This window comes from Hemiscyllium ocellatum, unplaced genomic scaffold (assembly GCF_020745735.1).
Source record: "Hemiscyllium ocellatum isolate sHemOce1 unplaced genomic scaffold, sHemOce1.pat.X.cur. scaffold_451_pat_ctg1, whole genome shotgun sequence".
Lineage (NCBI taxonomy): Eukaryota > Metazoa > Chordata > Chondrichthyes > Orectolobiformes > Hemiscylliidae > Hemiscyllium > Hemiscyllium ocellatum.
The window spans coordinates 148,915-173,469 of NW_026869064.1; positions in this window are offsets into that span (position 1 = coordinate 148,915).

Consider the following 24,555-nt stretch of genomic DNA (forward strand, 5'->3'; position numbering starts at 1 on the left):
TTCAGTAAATGGGGAATTCACTTACCTATGCTAATATGGAGGGGAGGTAAGACAATGGGAGCTTGTTAGATGATTATAACTGTTATCTCTTATAATCCTTTCCAAAACCTTTCCTACAATGGAAGGAAGGCTCACTGGTCTATAATTACCTGGGTCATCTCTGCTGCCTTTCTTGAACAAGGGCACAACATTTGCAATCCTCCAGTCCTCGGGTACTAAACCCATAGACAATGATGACTCAAATATCAAAGCCAAAGGCTCTGCTATCTCCTCCCTAGCTTCCCAGAGAATCCTCGGATAAACCCCATGGGGACTTGTCTACTTTCACTCCTTCTAGAATTGATAACACCTGTGCGTTAGTAACCTCAATCCTTTCTAGTCTAATATCTCGTACCAAGTTTTGTCCTCTACAGTATTCCCCTTTTCCTGTGTAAACACCATTGAGAAATGTTCATTTAGCACTTCTCCGATCTCTGCACGGTCCACACTCAACTTCCCACTTCTGTCTTTGATTAGCCCTATTCCTACCCTAATCATCCTTTTATTCTTCACATACCTATAGAAAATTTCAGGATTATCCTTTATTCTGTTTGCTAAAGGCTGCTTGTGTCCTCCCTTTCTTTTTTTTTAAACTCTCTCTTTAAATCCTTCCTAGCTGATCTGTAAGTCTCTATTGCTTCATCTGTACCATTTTGCCTCATCAACACATAAGCCTCTTTCTTCTTCTTCTTAACAAGAGATTCAATTTCTGTAGTAAACCATGGTTTACAAACTCTATCTGTGCCAGTTGGGTCACCCCACAGCCACTGATTTTCCAAAGACAACAATCCAAGATTTTCCAACCTCTCCCAATCCAGGCAACATCCTGGTAAACCTGTTTCCACCTTCCCAAAAGCCTTCACATTCTACGTATAATGTGGTGATCAAGACGGCACACAATACCCCAAAGGTGGCCTGATTCTAGGTTTAGATTCACTCCCCGACAGAAGAAGGCAAGCCCTGCCATCCACCTCCTTCACCACTTTCAGGGATCTTTCAGCTTGCAATTCAAGATCCATCTGTATATCAGTGCTGCTCAGGGCCCTTCCGTTTATTGTGTACATTCCTCTTGCTATGTGTCTTCCAAAACGCATCACCTCACACTTGTCTGAATTAAAACATATCTGCAATTTCTCCACAAAACTTTCTGACTCATCTCTTCCTTGCTGTATCCTTTGACATCATTCTTCATGATTCACAACTTCAACAGTTTGTGCCATCTACAAACTTGCTAATTAAATCGTTCACATTTTCAAACTTTTCATTTATATACATTACAAACAACAGATGTCCCAGCTCTGAGCCTTGTGGAACAGCACTAGCCACAGACCTCCAGCCAGCAACATGCCCCTGCACAACTGTTGCTGGGAGAAATATCAAAGAGGAGCCTTGAGTTCTGTGATAAGCAGCATGACCAACGTTTATTCAGAGCTCCTTACTAATACATGATGGCAGAGGTCTCTCTCTGGCTCCCCCAGATAACTCCAGCATTTTGATGTGTTTACTTCATACGTTCCAGTAATATTTTCCCCCTGACCTGAACTCCAGAGTTTGGAATGTCAGCTTGGATATTTCCGTGTTCCCTTTCACAGTCTCTGATTCTCTCAGCTCATGCAGCTGCCTTGCCAGTTCTTTCACAAATAGTTAAACCTATCCTTGTCATTGCACATCTCCGGCCCTCCCACTACCATACCCTGTGGCATCTGCATAGTCCATCCAGTCACTAATTCAAAGGGGGACAGCCCTGTCCCCTTTGCTGGGGTTGTCCTCAGTTTCATTAGGCTGGTGTGGAGTACTCTAACCTATCGCTGTCCTGTCTCTGAGAGAGCCTTAGTCAGATTAGCTTTCACTATCTGCGTCATTCCGTCTGTCCCTGAGCTCGGGGGGTGGTATGGGGGGATGGGATTTCTGTTCAGTACCAAACAGAGCACATAGCTCTTTAGCTATGTTCCCTGTAACATTTGTCCCTTGATCATAATCTGCAGGGGAATGCTTCCACCCACCGAGTAAACCTATTTATTAAAACCCAGTAGGACTTCCTTCCCTGGGATTGGGATGGATGTGTGTGTAAAATCCATCTGTAATTGTTCCCATGGGCCCCTGGGTCCCTGCTGCTGCCTCCATTTTATCCTGATTGCTTTCCCTGGCTCACACTGTGAACACACTACACACCTTCGACAAAACCTTGCTGTATTTCTCCCTGTTCTAGGCAAGGATTGTAGTGGATCATCTGATATTGCATTGTATCCTGCCCCATATGGATCAGCCCATGATATGTTTTTAATAATGTTTGTCTTATACAGTGTGGTGGCACTGCTGGATCATCCAGACTCTGTCTTGTCCTATTATTGCCCCACCCTTTTCCCATTCTTGTTTCTCCTGTTGTGGGACTGTTTCTGGGAATATCTTTAAACCTTCCTCTCTCACTTCTGTAGCTACAGCCATTGCCATCTCCTCAAATGTTTCAGTCAGTATTTCACATATAAGATTATTAAAGGATTGGACATTCTGGAGGCTGGAAGCATGTTTCCGCTGATGGGTGAGTCCCGAACTAGAGGGCACAGTTTAAAAATAAGGGGTAGGCCACTTAGAACAGAGTTAAGGAGAAACTCCTTCACCCAGAGAGTAGTGGGTGTATGGAATGCTCTGCCCCAGAAGGCTGTGGAGGCCAAGTCTCTGGATACTTTCAAGAAAGAGTTGGATAGAGCTGTTAAGGATAGTGGGATAAAGGGTTATGGGGATAAGGCAGGAGCAGGATACTGATTGAGAATGATCAGCCATCATCATAATGAATGGTGGTGTTGTCTTGAAGGGCAGAACGGCCTACTCCTGCATCTATTGTCTATTCACCTGCCTTCCCCACATACTCACTGCCCCGTTGGTGTGAGGTTTCTACTTTCCTGTGAGCTATAACCTTCATTATTGCTGCTTCACTGGGAAAGTTAGCTGCTTCCACAAACTCTCTGATCTGTCCTTCATGCTCTATGTGTCCCCCGACAGGGTGATGTACCCTCACCGAGCCCAGGCCATCACATGGTCATGAACAACACCAAAGACATGCTGTCTGTCTGTGTATATGCTGACTCCCTGACCCCTCGCTAATGTCAGTTCTTCTGTCAGGGCTCATGACGGTTCTGTCATTTCTGGGTAATTCTCCACAAAAGTCCTCCAATAATTAAACAATCCTAAAGTTTGCCTTATCCCCTTCACGGTGTGCGGGTGTATGGTTTTGAAATCATGGTCTTTCATTCCACTGGGATTGTCCCCCTCCCTTCCTGATTTGATCTCCCTGATGTGATGTCCCAGGTACATCTCTCCCTACCTTCCCACTCTCTGTGGGTTAATTTTAAGCCCGGCCTGCCTGACCTGATCCAATACTCTATGTGATATCTGGATATGTTCTTTCTCTCCAACTGAGGTAATGAGGTGTTGGTAAGATTAAATTGACGAACTCCATCAGCCATATATCAGTGGGATATACTGGAATATTATGGGACCCCTGAGGTAACTGGATCCAGGTCTACTGCTTTCCTCAGACAGTAAATACCGGCTTATTCTGCTGTTCCAGGTCTACAGGAAGGCATTCACAATATCAAGGGCTGAGACTGTATCCTGTTGCAATTTTAATCCATTAACGAAAGTGGCTTCTGTGAATTCGGCTTCTGTGAATTAGTCTGGGATACTGTTGGTCTGACTGTTCCCTGCTTCTCTCAATCTGTTACTGTCACAATTACTGCCTCCTCAGCCCCAGCTTTAATGGGATCCTGTTTGTGTGGGGAGTGAGAGGGCCCTCAATCATTACAGGATCCATAGATAATAACCCAAATTCCTGTTTGAGTTACCCGCCCTGCTATAACTCCTCAGATTCTCTGACTGCTCCAGTCTCCCTGCAAGGTAACTATTCTGGAAATGTCGCCTCTCCTTTGCTTCCTGTCCCGGGCCTGGCCAGGTTGTTCCCATGTTACAGTTTGTGTCTCTACATCAATAGTTGTTCGGAACGGTTCTAAACTGGCAACTCCCAGAATGGTCCTTTCCTCAGTTTCACACTCCCATATCTGAATATATTTTGCCATATCCATGATCTGCATCGGGACAGGTTTATTTCATCCAGCTTCCTCGATTCCCTCTCCAACTGCTCTCATTTTAGTAATTGAGGGATGAGGGGCAAATCCGTATCTGTAACTGATATAGATGCTCCTGTATTAATATTATGTTCTCCTGGTTCCCAAACACAGCATCAATGAATATTCATGTGCCTACATGAACACAGGTGCACACACAATGTGAACATCTATCTCCCTCTCTCTGCCTCCGTTCCTTGGCTATATGCCCTTTTCTGCTTCACATGTAAATTGTGGGTCTGGTTCCCCTCCCTGTACTGCAGCTATTCCCCTTTGTTTCTGAGTTTGTCTCAGCTCTCATGGCCCAATTCAGAAGGTGGTTAGAATTATCTCCCACTAGGAGTCCCATGTTTATAATTACAGTTAAATAGGGCCCCATGTCATCTTTTAAAATTCATCAAACCTATTTCATCATCACAGGTTGGGGTTTGGTAATCCCCCGTGGTCCTTACACACCTCAGGCTTCCTCTCTGTATGATCCTCGATATTACCCTCAGCTCCCTGAGTCACCAAGGTTATTTTAGCCCATTCAGCCTGTCCCCTCACCAGTGTGTCCCTGTTATATCTGTAAATGCCTGGAGGTACTGATCGGCCGTGCACTGGGGGGGAACCGGCTCACACCCCCACCCTCTCATTGCAGAGACAGGTTCTGCTGTACACATCGGGGCATCTTTGCCTGAAAGATCTTGGCCTGACACCATCATCGGTGAGACTGTACCTCAACCATTTTATCTGTATTCACTCAATAAGGCCCATTATTACCGTTTCTCTATCAGGCTGGGTGGTCATTCACCAACATCTGTCGTTCAGATGGATAAACGGTTCATGTTTGGTTTCTGTCAGTTCCCTTTCTTGCCCTCCTCCTGTCTGTCCAGGTTTGAGCTTTGATGCCCAGCGGTGCCACAGACATGGCCTTCTGGGATTTACAGGGCAGTGGGTCATCCCACCCATTGCTGTCCCTCTGTCCATACATGGGCGCTTTGTAGTCTAACCTGTTCCAGTCAGTGTCACCACCCTCACTGCCTTCTGAGGAGAGTGGGAGACTCGGTCCCTCCCCCACTGTAACTACCACCAGGCTCTTTGGCTTTTAGGCCTCACGTCTGAGAGTCACCACCTTCACTTGTTCCTGTTTCCCATAATAATGTAACACCTCTTGTCATTCCTGGAATAAAACAGAACAAAATGTGAATTTGGTTTGACTTGAAATATGAGTAATTTGACATTCACTTGACATATCTATAGAGGTGAAAATTCTACTGTGATCAGTTAAGTGAATGTAACAAATGTACAGTGAAAATAACTGACAATCAACGACAATGAATGAACTGAATAATATGTGATCATTTGTACCAGTTCTTGCATTGAAAATTCGATTTTATTTTAATGTTTGTCACCCATTACACCATGGGCATTGTTATTAGGGAATAAAGTAACGGAAGGATATCAGAGAAAATAAATAGACTTTAATTTTATCATCACTACAATAATGAACCAAAACAATATTTGGACATATGGGTAAACTACATAACAAAGTTTCCAGTGTCATTATTAAACAGTACCAAATTTTAGTTTGCAAGTTGTTTTATACTAAGAATAATTGGAAATGAATTGTGATTATGAATTGACTATTTAACATATATCTGATTATTCTCTTCAAAATATATTTTTTGCAGGAAATTAGGAAAGTAAATAAATATGTATACATTGATATTAATAGTGTTAAAATGTTTAGAAGTTGACCTGCACTAGGAACTATGAACCTGCACTCCAAGGTCTCTTTGTTCAGCAACGCTACCCAGGACTTTACCATTAAGTGTATAAGTCCTGCCCTGATTTGCCTTTCCAAAATACAACAGCTCACATTTATCTAAATTGAACTCCGTCTGCCATTCCTTGCTCCAATGGCCCATCTGATCAAGATCCTGTTGTATTCTGAACTAACCTTCTTCACTGTCCACTACACCTCCAATTTTGGTGTCTTCTGTAAATCTACTGACCATACCTCAATATTCACATCCAAGTCATTTATTTAAGGACCCAATATCCATCCTTGCAGCACACTGCTGCTCACAGGCCTCCAGTCCGCAAAGCAACCCTCCATCACCACACTCTGTCTTCTACTTCCAAGGCAGTTTTGTACCCAAATGGCTTGCTCTCTCTGCATTCCATGTTATCTAACCCTGCTAACCAGTCTGCTTTGTGGAACCTTGTTGAATGTCTATATAAACAACATTCACCGCCTGGCTTAATCAATTTTCTTTGTCACTTCAAAACACTCACTCAAGTTAGTGAGACACAATTGTGCATGTACAAAGCCACAGTGACTCTCCCTGATCATTCCTTACCTTTCCAAATAGATGGATATCCTGTCCCTCAGAATTCCTTCCACCAACTTGCCTGCCACTGACTTCAGGCTCACTGTTCTCTTGTTCCATGGCCTCTCCTTATCACCTTCTTAAAATAATGGCACCTCACCTGTTGCTATCAACGATACAAACAATACAGGAGATGCCCAACAGTCACTTCCCTAAATTTCCAGAAAGTTCCGGGATACACCTGATCAGGTCCCAGGACTTTATCCACCTGGATGCGATTTGAGCCATCCGGAACCCATCCTCTGTAACATCGACATTTTTAAAGTTATCTCTGTTTATTTCTCCAAACTCTCGAGCTTCCATATCCTTCTCCAGTAAAAAAAAATGACGTCAAATATTCACATATCTTTCCCATCCCCTGTGGTTCCATGGACAGCCTCATTGATCTTTAAGGGGTCCTATTGCCTGGTCCAGTAAATCTTTTGTCTGTGATATATTTGTTTAATCTCTTTGGATTCTACTTAAACCATTTTCTGAAGCTACTTCATGTCTGCTCTTGTCCTCCTGATTTCCCTCGAGTATACTCATTTAAAAATGTGATCATGTACTCCTAATTCCTCTGCCTCAGCCGTATCTGCTCCCAGGAGGAGCAATTCCACTCCAGGACGTCCCAGCAAGGCCTACTTCAAGGATCGTATCTTTCCTCTGACTTGATCAAAAATGCCCTCCAACACATACCCTCCACTTCCCGCACCTCCGCATTTACCCCACCCCTCCAGCCACAATAAGAATATAACCCCACGGTCTTCACCGTCCACCCCACTACTCGCCAGATACAGTGCATTAACCTCTGGTTATTTCTGCTACCTAAAGTCAGACCCCACCACAACAGACATATTTCCCTCCCCACCCCTGTGTTCCACAGAGACCATTGCCTTGGCCCTTGTTAGGCCCACACCCTCCCACCAACTCACGCTCCACATCCTTGACCCTCCCTTGCCGCCACAGGAGATGTAAAACGTGCGGCCACACTTCCCTCCGACCTCTGTTCAAGACCCCAAAAGGATCTTTTCACATCAGGCCTGCACATCCCAAAACCTCATATACTGCTTCTAGACACTATGGGAAACTTAACATGGTTAATCTAACTAACCTACACATCTTTGGACTGTGGGAGCAAACTGGAACACCCGAAGGAAACCCTCTCAGACACTGGGGAGAATGTGCCAACTCCAACACAGACAGTCGCCCGAGGCTGGAATCAAACCCAGGTCCCTGGTGCTGAGGGAGCAGCACAAACCACTGAGCCACAATACTGTGGGATCTTTGGTTCTGATGTGCTGCCCCACTGATACATCAGGCACTCACCCTGCCTCATTTCCTAAGAGGCAGTGATGATGGAGTGAAATTATCGCTAGACAGTTAATCCAAAGACCCAGATAATGTTCTGGGGACCCGGGTTTGAATCCCATCACGGCAGGTGGTGAAAATTCAATCAATATCTGAAAATAAAAATCCAGTGACGACAAGGAATTCATTGTCAATTGTTGGAAAAACCCATGTGGTTCACTCATGACCTTTAGGGAAGGAAAATGCCATCCTTACCTGGTCTGGTCTGCATGGGACTCCAGACCTACAGCAACGTGGTTGACTCTTAACTGCCCTCTGGGTAAACGCAGCAATAAATGCTGGCCGAGCCAGTGACAGCCTCATCCTGTGAATGAATAAAGGAAACAGGTCAGGTTTTGTTCCTTCTCTAGTAGGTACATCCTACAAACTCAATCAGAAACATTCTCGTACACACTGAACAAATACATTTCCATACAAGCCCTTAACACTACAGCACTCCGAGGCCATGTTGGTAAAGTTAAAACCCCTTATCATTGCAATCATATTATTCTTACAGATAACTGAGGTCTCCCGGTAAAATTGTGTCTCAATTCCCTGCTGACTATTGGGAGAGAGTCTATAATACAATCCCAGTAAGATGGTCATCCCTTTCTTATTTCTCAGTACCAACCAATTAACTTGCCTGGATGTACTCCCAGGAATATCCTCCCGAAGCCCAGCCATAATGTTATCCCTAATCAAAAACACCTCTCTCCCTGCGCTGTTGGTCCCTTTCTATCCTTGCTATAGCATCTATACCCTGGAACATTAAGCTGCTAGTCCTACCCATCCCTGAGTGATGCCTCTGTAATTGCTGTAATATCCCAGTGCTATGTTCAAAACCATACCCTGAGCCCACCTGCCTGACCTGTCAGGTCTCTTGCACTGAAATAAATACAGTGCAACTGCTCCGTCGCACCTCATTCTGTGACTTGCTCTTGCCTGCCTTGACAGTCTGATCTGGTGAACAGTACCAGCCTCAGACTCACCTCTTTTCTCACTATCTCTTTAGGATTACCCCGACTCCCTCCCTGGTTTAATGCCTCCCGAGTGGCACTAGCAAATCTCCCTGCTCGTCAGGACCCCATGCTTTCCCCTTCCTATGGCATTGGTACCAATGTACAATGTCCTCCCACTGGTTATTTTCTCTTTTGAGAATATTCTGCTCCCTCTGAGAGACATCCTTGACACTGGCACCAGGGCGGCACCATCCCATTCTGATCTCTCACTGTCACCTGCAGAAACAGCAGACTGTGCCCCTGACTAGACAGTCCCCTATCACCATCGATCGTGTGGAACTGGATATACTTCACATTATGTTAGAAGCCAGTCTCAGTACCAGTAACTTGGCTGTCAGTGCTACATTCCCCTGAAAGTCTATTACCACCTACATTTTTCAAAACAGTGTACCTGTCGGAGATGAGGATAGCCACAGGAGACTCCTGCAGTACCTGACTACCCCTCCTAGCTTTCCTGGGGGTAACCCATCTACCTGACTGTATCTGCAGTATCCTGCAATCCTGAGACTGCCACGTATCACACACCCCGGCTCCTGACAATTCCTCACTGCCTTTAATCACTCCTCCACCAATCCATGCGTTCCAATAGGATTTCCAATCACATTTCCTGCAGACATAATCATCAGGATCATTGAAACTCTCCCTAATCTCCCACATCCGACAGGAACAGCACGCCACTCTACAACAGGCCATCTCTCCGCCTTCACAACCTACAGACCATGACAATGACACAGTCTAACTGCTCGAAAAATACTGCCCGAGAATAGCAATGCTTACATTTCATATCTTAAACATTTAACCAAGAGACTGTAAGACATTAAAAAGAAATCCTCACCTTACTCACTACTGTAGATTTAATAAAATAAAACCGACTAATATTGATATTTGAAGAGACTGAAACTCACTGAGCTGATCCCCGGCTCTGAGTACTTCCAAGGGTGAGGTCTCTCTGAGGGCAGCTGTGAAATGTCACTGTTTCTCTTCTCTGCCCACTCCATTTCCAGAGAGATTTTTACCTTCACAGCAAGTCAGCTCAGAGAGTTCACTGCTTGGTTTTATTCACTGGGGGTTGCCTTTGCTGCCCAGACCAGTATTTATTGGCCACCTTTACTTGTCTTGGAGAAAGTGGAGGTTAACCGCCTCCCTGAAATGCTGCAGTCCATGTAAACCACAGTGATGTTTGGACAACAATCCCCCTCTGGCCCCATAACCCTCCCTGTCTCTGTCATCCCCCTCCGGCTTCAGAAATCACATGTCTATGGCATAAGACTTAAACACTTAACAAATACTCCGCAGGAATCATTGAAAAACTGTCTGTTCCCTGAACTAAAACTGAGTTTCAGCTTCACCTTCTCCCTGTCTCTCCTCGCCCTGTTTACACCCAACTCCAAAACACTCTCATTGAGCCAAGCAGCCCTCACAGTGCAGCCCTGTCATTGTCATTGTCTGCTCACCCCTACACTGCCCTCAGCCTCCTGTCCTGTTCCAATGCATCTCAATGGGAGCTCAGGAACAGCATCTCATCTTTCAATTCAGCCCTTTGTAACCCCAGAGTCAACATGGACTTCAGCAGTTTCTGAATGAACACAAAGTTGTCAGAATCTGGAACATTCCACGTGAAAAGGAACTGGAATTTGAGTCCAAAAGGATTGTTAATGGGTAATTTGCAGGTAATTGAAAATATGAAGTTTACAGGTTAACATCATGAAGTGGGTGATTGGGTCTAAATCTGAGAGTTCTGACAAAGCAATTAGGTGTAATTTGGATAAATCTGTGCTCCCTCTCAGGGCAATATCTCCTTCCTTAGCTGAAGGGCCCAGAACAGAGCACACACCCAAAGGGTGATCCAACCACAAATTTGTACATCTTTCTGCTTAACAAAAATATTGGAGATATTTTCCACAAACAGAACAAACCTTTCTCCTTCCACATTTAAATGCAAATGATATTCAGATCCCGATGACTCCATTGACTGTAAAAACTTGCTTTTGAGTTCCTAGCCTCAATTATTCTGATTTAATATCCTATGAAACGAATTCACAAAACAAAACTCACAGTCAGTGCAGGTAGAATATAAAGACACACTTTTTTCTTGGTATGTGCTTGATATGTAAATGCCTCTCTTCAAATCACACACCCGCCCCATCCTTGGAAGGGGACATGTCCATGCCCCTCACTGTACCTTGCCCCCAATAAAGATAGAGCCCATGTCCCAGGACCTATCACCGCCTGAGGGCCGCAGCCATTTTCCCATCTGCTGCAAACGCGGGAAAGAGTTTCTAATTCAGACTAACGAATGTACAGAGTGTAATTAAAACTTCCCAGTCTGAAGTGACTCATTATCTCCCTGTCTCCGAGGCCACTCTCCCCTTCCCTGTTTGCCTGTCCCACACTCACCAACGGCCGAGTTACGTGACACTGCATCGGCTGACTTACTGGTGACGTGTCATCCCACTGGCCATGCCCCTAATTCACTCCCACTGTTTGGATGACCATCTGGTTCCACTTCGTCCACCAGTCCCACCCCCTTTTCCTATTGGTCCGAAGCTGCCATCAATCAGCTGGACCCCATTGTGAGGTCAGTGGTGGGATCCTCCCCCTGCCTGAATCAAACCCGGAAGGTGGATGGATGGTGTCAATCAGGAACAACAAGCAGGAGGTGCTGGGAAAGCTCAGCAGGTCTGGCAGCATCTGGGAACAGGAATCTGTCCAGTGGCCCTTCCTCAGAACCGATGGGAGCTGGGAACATTAGAAACCCGAGTGTGGAAACAGGCTATTCGGCCCAAAAAGTCCACAGCGTCCCTCCGAATGGTATCCCACCCAGACCCATTCCCCTATCCTATTACTGTATATTCCTCCTGACTAATGCACCTAACCTACACATCCCTGAGCATTATGGGAAATTTAGCTTGGCCAATTCAACTAACCTGCAGATCTTTGTACTGCAGGAGATAGGGGTTAAAGAGTAAATAATAGGCAGGGACAGAACCCAAAGAGAGACCGGAACATTTGGAAAGACAAAGGAGTGGATTACGATCTGGCTGGGAGGGTGCATAGCTGTTAATGGAGAGGACAGGAACCTGTGTCTGGCAGCATCTCAGTGGAGGTGGCGGAAATGGCGACTGATGATCTACGTTCTGCTGCAAAAACAGACCCCGAGCTTCCAGCTGCCTGTCACTATAACACACGAGCCTGTGTGGAATGAACTTCCAGAGAAAGTGGTAGCTGTGAATACAATTACAATATTTAAAAGACATTCAGATAAGTACATAAATAGGAAATATTTGGATGGATGTGGACTAAGCGGAGGCAGATACAATTAGTTCAGTTTGGAATTATGTTTGGCATGGACTGGTTGGATCACAGGGCCTGTTTCCTTGCTGTATAACATTATGACTAATCCACACTAACTCTAAATTCCGCCATTCACAAATCTCCTGATCACTGTCACCTCATCCAGCTTCACAACTCTTCCTTATTTATATAATTCCTCACCAGCCACAGAACGCTCCCTATCTCATGTCCTCCAGTTTCTCAAATCTCTGCGATATGTGCCTTTCTTTAGTTCCAGCCTTGAGGATGCCCTCATTCACTCCGATTGGTTGGAGGACAAACTGGTATGATCTGGTCCTCCAGTACTGCCCTCTGGCCCTATTGCCCTGCGCTGACATCAAGCATTCAGGGCCCATTGTGAGGTGAGTGGTGGGATCCTCCCTCTCTCTGCCCTCGAATGAGCTTCAACATTCACAGTCAATGGGCAGTATCACAGAGCACAGGGGCCGGGGGCTATTCAGCCCATTGGGGCTGTACTCTCTCCCTCTGGAGATGCTGCAAATCTGTCCTAATTCCCTTCCCATTTGCCCCAAACCCCCCAAATCTTCCCTTAAAAAGTAAAATTCCAAATCTGTTTATGAATAACTGCTGAGTGTGTGTCCAGCTGCCATTCAGACTGTTCCAGATGCTCAGAACTTACTGAATAAAATAATGTTCACATATTATTTACCAATTACCTGAAAATAGTCACTAAAATTGTGACATTGTTAACAATTCCCCCCTCTCTGCAAATTAAAATATCCCAGAAACAAATCTGCACTTGGTCAAGATCACTGCTTAACCTTCTCAGATCCAAGGACAATTACCTGTGCTTCTGCTAGCTCTCCACAAAAGAGGAACAAAGTGTCATAGAGATGTACAGCACAGAAACAGATCTTTGGTCCAATTTGTCCATGCCAACTAGGAATCCTCAGCAAATGGAGCCCCATTTGCCAGCTATTGGTCCGTAGCACTGGAAACCCTTCCTATTCATGTACCCAATCAGATGCCTTTCAAATGTTGTAATTGTATCAGCCTCCACTACATCATCTGGCAGCTCAGTCCACACACACACCACACACAGCTTGAAAACGTTGCCCCTTTGATCCGTTTTAAATCTTTGCCCTCTCAACTTAAGCCCATGCGATTTTGTTTTGAACCCACCTAACCTGGGGGGAAAAGACCCTGGCTGTTCACCTATACATGTCCCTCATGATTTTATAAATCTCCATGAAGTCACCTTTCAGTCTTTGATTCTCCAGGGAAATTAACCCTGGCCTATTCAGCCTCTCCCTGTAGCCCAAATCCTCCAACCCTAGCAAAGTCATTGTAAATCTTGTCTGAACTCTTTCAAGATTCACAACATCCTTTCCAGAATAGGGAATTTCGAAGTTAAAACATAATTCCTGAAATGGCTTAATCAATGCCCTGTCCAGCCACAATTTGTCGTCCCAGCTTCTGTACTCAATGCATTGACCAATAAATATAAATATACGAAACACTACCTTCACTACCCTGCCTACCTGCGACTCTACTTTCAAGGAACAATGAACCTGCACTCCATGGTCTCTATGTTCAGCAACATTCCCAAGGACTTTACCATTAAGTGTATGAGTCCTGCTCTGATTTGCGTTTCCAAAATCTAACAGCTTACATTTGTCTAAATTGAACCCAGTCTGCCATTCCTCGCACCAATGGCCCATCTGGTCAAGATCCTGTTGCATTCTGAACTAATTTTCTTCATTATCCACTACACCTCCAATTTTGGTGTCTTCTGTAAACCCAATATCCATTTCAGCAGCACACTGCTGCTCACAGGCCTCCAGTCCACAAAGCAACCCTCTTTCACCACCCTCTGCCTCCTACCTTCAAGCCAGTTTTTTTATCCAAATGGCTAGTTCTCCCAACATTCCATGTTATCTAACCTTGCTAACTAGTCTGCTTTGGGGAACATCATTCAGTGTCCATATAGACAAAGTCCACAGTCTGCCTTCATCAATCATCTTTGTCACGTCTTCAAAAAAAAACTCAATCAAGTTAGACAGAAAAAATTTCCCACACACAAAGGCACGTTAACTATCCCTAATCATTCCTCGTCTTTTCAAATATATGTAAATCCTGTCCCTCAGAATCCATTCCAACAACTTGCCTGCCACTGACTTCAGGCTCACTGATTTCTTGTTCCCTGGCCTTTCCTTACCACCTTTTTAAATAATGGCACATGCCTTCCAGCACCTCACCTGTCACCAATGACAATATAAATATCTCAGGGAGGGGCACTGCTATCACTTTCCTAGCTTTCCACAAATGTCTGGGATACACCTTAACAGGTCCCAGAGATTTATCCACCTCGATATGATTCAACACATCCAGTACTACCTCCTCTGTAATATGGCCAGGAGCCGGGCAGCAGTGGACAATTCATTTACAGAAAGGTCTGTGAATGTAATAGTAAAATACTAAACAGAGCAAAAATACACTCAGAGACTGAGGAAGCTAGATAGTGAACAAGTGGACATCAAGTAGCTCAGAGGCGAATCAGAGCAGTGTTCACTTTTATGATCCCACAGTCAGAGCTGTCGAGCATCAAAACAGACTCTTCAGTCCAACCAGCCTATGCCAACCAGATATTCGAACCTAATCTATTCCCATTTGCCAGCACTTGGCCGGCATCCCTCTGAACCCTTCCTATTCAAGTGCCTTTGAAATGTTACAATTTTTGTTGCCCTTTAGGCTCCTGTTGAATTTTCCCCTCATACCGTAAACCTATATCCTCTAGTTCTGGGCTTCACCACCCCAGGGTAAACACCTTCTCTATTTACGCTATCCATGCCCCTCACGATTATATAAATCTCTTCAAAATTACACCTCAGCCTATGACACTCCAAGGAAAAATGGCCCCAGCCTATAATGCCTCTCCCTGCAACTCAAATCCTCCAACCCTGGCAACATCCTTGAAAATCAATTCTCAAACCTTTCAAGTTTCAGTGCCTCCTTCCGATAAGAGGGAGACCAGAATTGCACACAATATTCCAATAGTGGCCTAAGCAATGTCCTGTCCAGCTCCCTTAGTCAGCGCTCTGACTAATAAAGGGAAGCATACCCAATGCCGCCTTCACTATCCTGTGACTCTACTTTCAAGGATCTGTGAACCTGCATTCCAAAGTCTCTTTGTTCAGCAAGACTCTCCAAGACCTTACAATTCAGTGTGAGTCCTGCTCTGATTTGCTTTTCGAAAATGCAGCACCTCACATTTATCTAAATTAAACCCTATCTGCCACTCCCCAGCCCATTGGTCCATCTGATCAATATCCCATTGTATTCTGAGACAACCTTTATCACTGACCACAATACCAACAATTTTGGTGTCCCCGGCAAACTTACTAACTCTACCTCCTCTATTCACATCCAAATCATTTAAATGAATGACGGAACAATTCCACCGAAAAACAAAAATCCATTTCCCTGGGTTTGTATAAGAATATAGAAGTGGAAATAAGGCCATTTGGCCCATCGAGTCCACTCCGCCATTCAATCATGGCTGATGGACATTTCAACTCCACTTACCCGCATTCTCCCCGTAGCCCTTAATTCTTCGAGACAACAAGAATCTATCTATCTATCTATCAATCAATCTCTGAATGAGCTCTGTGTAAATCCTGCCCCATGACTCTCTATCAGGGAGAGCTGCACATACACCCCTCTGAACTTTGCCCCCTACAAAGATGGCGGCCGTACGTGTCCAGTGAATCGTTGCCCCGAATAAAGATGGCGGCGCTTACTCGAATCAATCGCCAGATGAGACATTTTCCCGTTTACTGCAAAAACGAGACCAAGTTTCAAATCTGTCTTTTCTGATGTGCACCAAATGTTGGTAAACCCTCTCAGCCCAGACTAACACCATTTCCCTCCCGCTTGCTGCTGTTTATTTCTTTCCTTACCGACAGCTCTCCACCCGCACATCCGCGCTGTCCGCGAGGATGAACACGTGGTATAGTCAAGTCCCGCCTCTCATTCACTCTGATTGGTCGGAGGACCAGGTCCTCCAGCCCCGCCCCTGTCTTTTCATTGGTCCGCTGCTGACATCAATCATCCTGGGACTATTGTTGGCTGGAGCATGCGCACTGCTTCGTGGCTTTTGTTGCTCTGCATAAGTTGCAAGAGTGAGGGACAAAGTTAAAATCACACAACCACCTGATGAAGCAGCAGCAGCGCTAGTGCTTCCAAATAAACCTGTTGGACTATAACCTGGTGTTCTGTGAATTTTAATTTTGTCCATCCCTCCAGCACCTCCAAGTCACGAGTGAGGGAGGAAGGTATAACATAAGAACTAGGAACAGAAGAAGGCCATCCTGCCCTTTGAGCTTGCTCTGCCATTCATTAAGATCATGGCTGATCATTTCGTGGACGCAGGACCATTTATCCAAGTTCTCACCGTATTTCTTTTTTTTAAAAGAAAAAGCAACCTTAGCTTTAAAAACGTTTGCTGAACTAGCATCAACTACTTCCCTGGGCAATGAATTCCATTGAGGTTAAGAAGTTCCTTCTCAATTCAGTCCTAAATTTGCTGCCTCTAATCTTGAGGTGATGCCCTCTTGTCCTAGATTCACCTGCAAGTGGAAACATCCTCTCTACTTCTATTTTATCCATTTCATTCATTATTTTATACGTTTCCATTCTTCTGAATTCCAATGAATATAATCACAATCTACTCCGTCTCTGTTAAGCCAACACCCTCAACTCTGGACAGCTAATTGTGAGAGTTGGAGTAATGATTCAAGATGTGCATAAGTATAAGGGGCAAGAAGGTGACCAAAAGAAAATGGCCGACGTATGAAATTGACTAACTTAGCTATAGCAGCAGCACTAACACATAGTAGATGGCTGAAGTAGTAAACAAGTTGCAGCTGTTTCGAAGCAAGACCACAAGGTCAGCAGAAGTCAGAAAACAAGCAGCTAGATAGATAGCAGAATAATGAAACCCCTTGACAGATAACAAACCAGACGATGGGCGACCTTACACATAGCAAAAACAAGTCCAGACAGCAAAACCACAAGGCCGAAAATGAACCTCGTGACTGATAACGAGGGACAAACGTTGAGAAACAACTTGAGGTGGACAATGGGTGGTTGTCAGCTGCCTGGGAAGATTGTAAACACTTGAGGGGGAAATGTGTCCAGCTGCACTTGCAAGATTGGGGTAAACAAGTAATGGAAAAGTACCGGTTGCTCGAGATTGAGAATCACCTGACTCAACAGGGGGTGGAGTTTAAGGGTATATCAGGGGATGCTTTGTAACGATCAGGGTCCCTTTCTTTGAGGGGTACCCAACTCTGCAGACTTGCTAATTGCTAATAAACTTTGTTTTCCTGAATTTGTCTTGAGCTGACTTTTTTACGTCTCACAACTTGGGGGCTCGTGTCCGGGATCGACACTCCGGCTGCGAGGGGGTCGAGAACGGACATCGGGGAAGGTGCACCCTGCCGAGTTTGGCAGTCCCTGAGTGCTTGCTCGTCGCCCCACGCGGCTTGAGCGAGTGATATCCGGAGGACTCAGGAAAACAAAGAACAGGGGACCGAGGCAGAAGGGACGTTATTTTTCGATCGAGTAATTTTGGTGCACCAAACCCAGGTAAGATACCTTGCAGATGTCTGGTTTAAGGAGGAGCGTGCGTCACGGGGTCCTACAGGCCTTCTGTAGAGACGTGGCACACGCGAATCTGAGGACCGGAGGGTCCTGCTTGTGTAAGTGTGTTTTGACACGGATACTTGCAGAGGTCTGGTTCAAGGAGGAGTGTGTGCCACGGGGTCCTGCAGGCCTTCTGTAGAGGCGTGGCGCGCACGAATCTGAGGACCGGAGGGTCCTGTGAGTGTGTCTTGACACGGGTAAATCTTCGTAAGTCCTCGGAAATGGGAAATAAGGAATCAAAAGCAAATAAGGAAGAGGGAGGTCCGAACGTGGATAATGAGAATTTTTTTTACCAGCAGCTTGCAGTAAGACCGACAGAGAGAGAGAGAGTGCGAGAACTGCTCGCAAAACATTTAACCCTCTGTGATTCGGTTTGAATGCATATTGGTTTGTTGGTGATTGAATGAGGAAGTTTTATTCACTGGAGCTTGAGTTCCAGGATTGTTTTAAATGTGATCTTTATGTAAACTTAACATGATTTATTTTCAATATGTGAAGGACAGTTGTAGTTTCAGTTCAACAGTAGACTGTCGGAAAAAAAAAGACGATAACTTCCATGGTTATTATCTGAGACCTTGGATTCGGCCATTAGAATTTTTTTAAAACTTGAATTGACAAATTATTGTAAGACAGCTCTGATTATTTTACGACCTAAAGTATTGTAATTAAGAAATAATTGGTCAGGAGTACATAAGAAAACTAATTTTGGATCTAAATTAGAGTACTAAATCTGGGTGATTAAAGTGGATTTCAAAATTGGGAACTGTATGCATTTTTCATTTTAAATATTAAATACTGAATAAATGGACGTAAATATATAAATATGTTTACAAGTTAGGAACAGGCTTTAAAGTTAGTCAAGCATGAATTAATAAATTGGTGTTTGAGGATATGAGAAGCTAGGAACATTGCAATATTTCTTAAAAAAAGGAAGAACGTATCGACTAAAGTGCCGATAAGGGACAAGGAGATTGGGTTTGTGTGTGACCCCCTCACCAGCGGGGAGGTCGGAACATTTAGAAGGAAATGACGGTCCTGGATGAGAATCCGATAGGATTGTCAGAACAAATCAATTTTTGAGGCCCAGTCTGTATATGTGGGCTGAGTTAATGTCTATTTTTGAATATACTATTTACTGGGGGAGAAAGGAGACTTATATGGGGATACTGGATAGGGAAAGTGTTAATTGAGATTAAAAAAACTAGTAGCAGTGCCAGTATTAAGCTTGCCGGACAATTTGGCATGAGAGGGGGATGGTTAGGGTTGAAGACAAAGATCCCCTTCAGAACCCTAACTGGGACCACCACAATATAGAAGGGTGGAATAATATGTTAGACATGCAAAATTTGATAATCCAAGGGATACAAACTTGCATCCCCAAACAACAAAATTTAGCTAAGTTTTTCGACCTGAGGCAGGGAAAGGATGAGTCTCCCTGTGCATTCTTACACAGATTAAGGGAGTCGGTTAGGAAATGTTCGGGTATAGACCCAGATGGGGAAATAGGATGACGGATGGTAAAGGTTCACTTCGTGACAAAGACATGGCCTGATATCCAGAAGAAGTTACAGAAGATAGAGAACGGGAACGGTAGAAATGAGTCGGAGTTGTTACAGGAGGTTCAGAAAGTATTTGTATAGAGAGACATAATGGCGGAGGAACGGAAGGCTAAGATAATGGTAGCAGTAGTAAGGGAGGACTGTATGAAAGACAAAAGGAGTCGGATAAATAAGGTGGTTATCTAAATCTGAATATTTATGTCTTTGTGGGCCGGCCCCGATAGGAATTTTGTGTTGGTGAAGATTTGTGTGTGTCTTTGTGTGTGTAAATTTGATTGTAAAAAAAGTCTCTGTGGATGTGAGAATTTGTGTTTGTGTATGGATTTTTTTTTTAAAAAGGCTTCTCAGCTAACAAGCAGTTTAACACTTTGTGCTCTGGCTTGAATTCATCTGTTTGTTAATGGTTTTATGTGTGAAACTTGTTGTTTGTCATTTGATTCAGTGCGCTACTTTTGATTGTAATTTTATGAATGCTCAACGTTATTTTTTTTCTCATGATATGATTTTATTAGAACTTAAGGAGGACCCTGATACTGGGTGAAAACAGCAGTATAGGTGGACTGTCTTAGCTGAAGGTTTTACCGAGTCACCAAACTTGTTTGGACAGATCCTAGAACAAGTTCTTGAGGGCTTGACTTTAAGACCAACTTTAAAGTTAATTCAGTATGTGGACGACCTCCTGTCGTCCGGTCCCACCCAAACTGACACACAGCAGGGAACCAATGATTTATTAAACTACCTTGCAGTGAAGGGATTGCGAGTTAGTCAGAACAAACTACAGTATGTGGAACGGGAAGTAAGATATTTAGAGCATTTGATCAGTCAAGGGCAGAAGAGAATAAGCCCTGAAAGAGTAAAGGGAATTGTAGAATTAGGACTACCCCGAATTAAGAGGGAACTCCGAAAGTTCCTGGATTTGCTAGGTTATTGCAGATTCTGGATATATAATTATGCTACTCTTACAAAAAGACTATACCTGCAGCTAACAGAGGAGGCTCCGGACAGGGTTAAATGGGACCCAGAAGGAAAAATGCTGATTGAAACTTTAAAAAACATTAGTTACAGCACCGGTTTTGAGCTTGCCAGATTTTAATAAAGATTTTCGACTCTTTGTTAACGCTAAGCACGGGACGGCTTTTGGGGTCTTGACTCAGGAATGGGGTGGACATAGAAAACCTGTAGCTTTCCTCTCCAGAATCCTAGGCCCCGTTTCACGGGGTTGGCCCGAATGTGTACAAGCAGTAGCAGCCACTGCTAAGCTAGTGGAAGAAAGCCAGAAACTGACGTTTGGAGCACCACTGACTGTAGTTACTCCTCACCAAGTCCGCACTGTTCTGAATCAAAAAGCGGGACGATGGCTCACAGACTCCCGAATCCTGAAATATGAGGCAGTGCTCTTAGATAGAGAGGACCTTAAGATAGAGGTGGGTGCATGTTCAAATCCGGCTGACTTCTTATGGAAAGGAGGACCATTCATGAGACTGAGTGCAAGGTAGTAATAAGTTAGAACAATTCCAAATTCACACGACATGAGGGGTGGTATCCACCTTCAGGAAAATGAGGCAGGGGAGCAGGGGCTCCAGGGGCAAATGTACCCAGTTACACAGAGAGATAGGCTGCCAGTGAGGCAGGGGAGCAGTGGCTCCGGAACAGATGTACAAAGAAATAGGCTGCTGATAAGGCAGGGGGAACAGAAACTCTGAGGGGAGATGCGAGTTAATATGCGTAACTTGAGAGTGAGTTTCAGGAGGTTGAGACAGTAAGTAGACTGTATTGCGCTGAGATTGTTCGTGGGGGCAATACGGCGCGTAGGGCTGCATTGAAAAACGGTAGGTAGGGAGCGGGAGCTCCGGAGGCGGATACGCCCAGACACAGGGAAAACATTACATTTGACAACTGCGATGTGCTTGAAAGAATTAAAATGTTACTGACAACCGACCCTGAACAGTTCCATATGTAGAGCAGTGACCTCCGGGAAAAAGTGGGGGAAGATCTGCCACATGGGGACTGCCCAGCAGGACTGGAGACTGCGAGTGGAGATAGTTGGGGAAAAGAATTAGCACTTGAAGACCTGGTGGTCGAGGGGAGGTCGCTATGAGCTCCGATGCGCAGGCACAGGAGACAGTGACAGGCAGACATAGACAGAGAGACCAACACCGTATGAGAGAGAGAGAGAGAGAGAGAGAGACTGGCTGTGTGTGAGGACCTACAGAGAGAGAACGGAAGCTATTACATTTTGTTGTGTTTCTGGCTGAAAGTCATCTGTTCGTTAGTGCATGAATGTTTGAGAGTTTATCACCTAGAGCTTGAGTCACGAGATATGTGTATATGTAAATATGTTGAGACCCTGGGCTTCGCTGTTTCTCGTTTACTCCACCAGGGACTCCTGACTCAGACACCACCTCTGGATTTCGCGGTGCACACTATTGAACCCGGTGAAGGGGTTTTGATCAAACACTGACAACAGTTAACTCTCGAACTTGTGTGGGACGGCCCGTTCCTCGTACTCCTCACCATTGAACGGCGGAGAAAAGCTGGCAAATGGCCAGTCACCTCTCCAGTTAAGAAAGGAGTCTCGATAGCCGAATCAACACGTGACCCACTATAACTCAGACTGAACAGACTTTGATTAACTGACTATACTATGACGACGTGAGTGCGGGAACTGTTTCTTCAGAATTGTATGTTAATCTTGTTTTGTGCTTTATATATTGTTTAAGTTCTTAGCACTAGTCAGAATTATGCTGCTATTCCTGTTACTTCTGAGTTTTGCTCATATATCTTTTTCAGATGTTGTGTTAATTATTTCTGTTTCGGAATTTCCACAAGTTATAAAAATTGATGCTTGCAGCCTAAGTAGAATGCCCAGATGTAGAGTTTCAAAGGGAATATCTTTCCTCCAAGATATTTCTTCACACCCTACCGAACCGCAAAAGCCACTGCCTAGCATCACTATCCATAGAGCCCCCTTTAGCCCAGCCCTAAACTGTTTTGACAGGAAGTGTCATCCTATATATATCTCACCATTAAAAATGCTTCCTCTGAAGACTCATTTCCCCATAAAAATGGATCCCAACTCCTTAGTAAAGATTTAAAGATAGAGATGACAGTGTATGGGAAGCGTTTTGTGGGCTGCTATTTTTGAATTGGCGTCGGACAGGGACAGCCTTTGGGATTCCTTGATTCTAAACTGCAACCTTTAACCCCTTACACTGATCCAAAGTCACTGCAGATTATAGAGGTTAAAGACCTGAGACAGACTCTTGAAATAGAAACAGGATATGGATAAACAAATGCCTGGATTGAATGGGTTAAATATACTGTAAAAAGCCTGAACAAAAGCAATTGCTATGCATGTGCCTCCGGTAGGACAGTGTCTCAGGTAGTTCCCTTTCCGCTCGGGTGGGAGCGAAACAAACAGGGCATGGAATGCATGATAGCCCTATATCAAGATGAGACTGCATGGAAAAATCCGAATTGTGCTTCTTTGTCTTTGATGTTAAAAGGACATAAGAGGCAAGCTCCCCCTGTGTTTTCTGCCGCTGTTGGGAATCACACATCGTGTGTTTATAGACAGGGTGGATCTATTGATTTGGGGGAGCTGAGATTGTGTTCGGTGATTAAAAACGTTACTGAAGCAGTGGAAGGAAGAAATTACTCATCTTTAAACGTTCCCCGAGCGGATCTGTGGTGGTATTGTGGAGGAAAACTACTGAGACCCACCCTTCCCCCTGATTGGAAGGGGATATGTGCAATTGTACAATTGGCAATACCATTCACCTTCGCATTTGAAAGAGAACAGTTAGTTGGTAGAAAAGGAAGAGATAAGAGATCACTGCTACCCACTTCTGTTGATGAAAAGATTTATCTTGATTCAATAGGGGTCCCTGGGGGGTGCCTGATGAGTTCAAAGCTCGTAACCAGACTTCAGCAGGCTTTGAATCATCCCTATTCTGGTGGGTTACTATTAATAAGAATGTGGATTGGATAAACTACATTTATTATAACCAAGCACGGTTTATTAACCATACTAGAAATGCAGTAAAGGGTTTGGCCGAATAACTGGATGCCACCAGTCGTATTGCTTGGGAAAATAGACTGGCCTTGGACATGCTCTTAGCTGAAAAGGCGGGCGTTTGTGTCATGATAGGCTCTCAATGTTGTACTTTTATTCCAAACAATACGGCCCCTGATGGCTCGGTGACCCGTGCCCTGGAAGGTCTCCAGGCACTGGCTGATGAGATAGCTGAGAATTCAGGTGTAAATACTAATTGGACTGGCTGGCTAGAGCGGTGGTTCGATAAATGGAAGGGGGTGATGGTCTCAGTGGTGATTACACTTCTGTTGGTAATCGGGATTTTAGTTGCTTTGGGCTGTTGTATAATTCCATGTCTGCGTGGTCTAATTACCCGCCTTATTGAGACTACTTTGATTAAGAGTGACCCGCATACAGTTGTGGGCATTCACCTTCAAGCTGATGCAAATGATCCTGAGGCTGATTGGAATAGACAGGCCATGATTATGTTGCAGAAATTACAGACTGTATAAAAAGACAGGGGGGATTGATATGGTTAATGTAATTTCTGCAGTTTCATGCATTCACACACACACACACACACACACAACACACACACACACACACCTCACACATAACCCACACACATACACACACCTACACACTCACTCACTCACACACATACACACACCTACACACACACACACACACATACACATACACTCACTCACACACACACACCTACACACACACCTACACTCTCACACTCTCACACACATACATACACACACACACTCACTGTACTAAAACTGAGGTTTAATGAATAGAAGCTAAATTATGAAACTAATGATTGACTAGGCCATAATGAAGCATGAACTAGAAGTTACCTCTGTAAAGCCAGGAACATGGTAACCTTGGGCAAGAAACCAAGGAATGCTTCGACTAGACACAGAGGGCAAAATACAATGAAAGCTCTTTTCATGACATACACAAAAATCAATAAATGTTATAACTAGTAGAACATGAAGATACCGAATAGCAGAAATTGTAAAATAATATAACATTTTAATTAAAGAAATTGGCAGAGAAAAGCGTGAA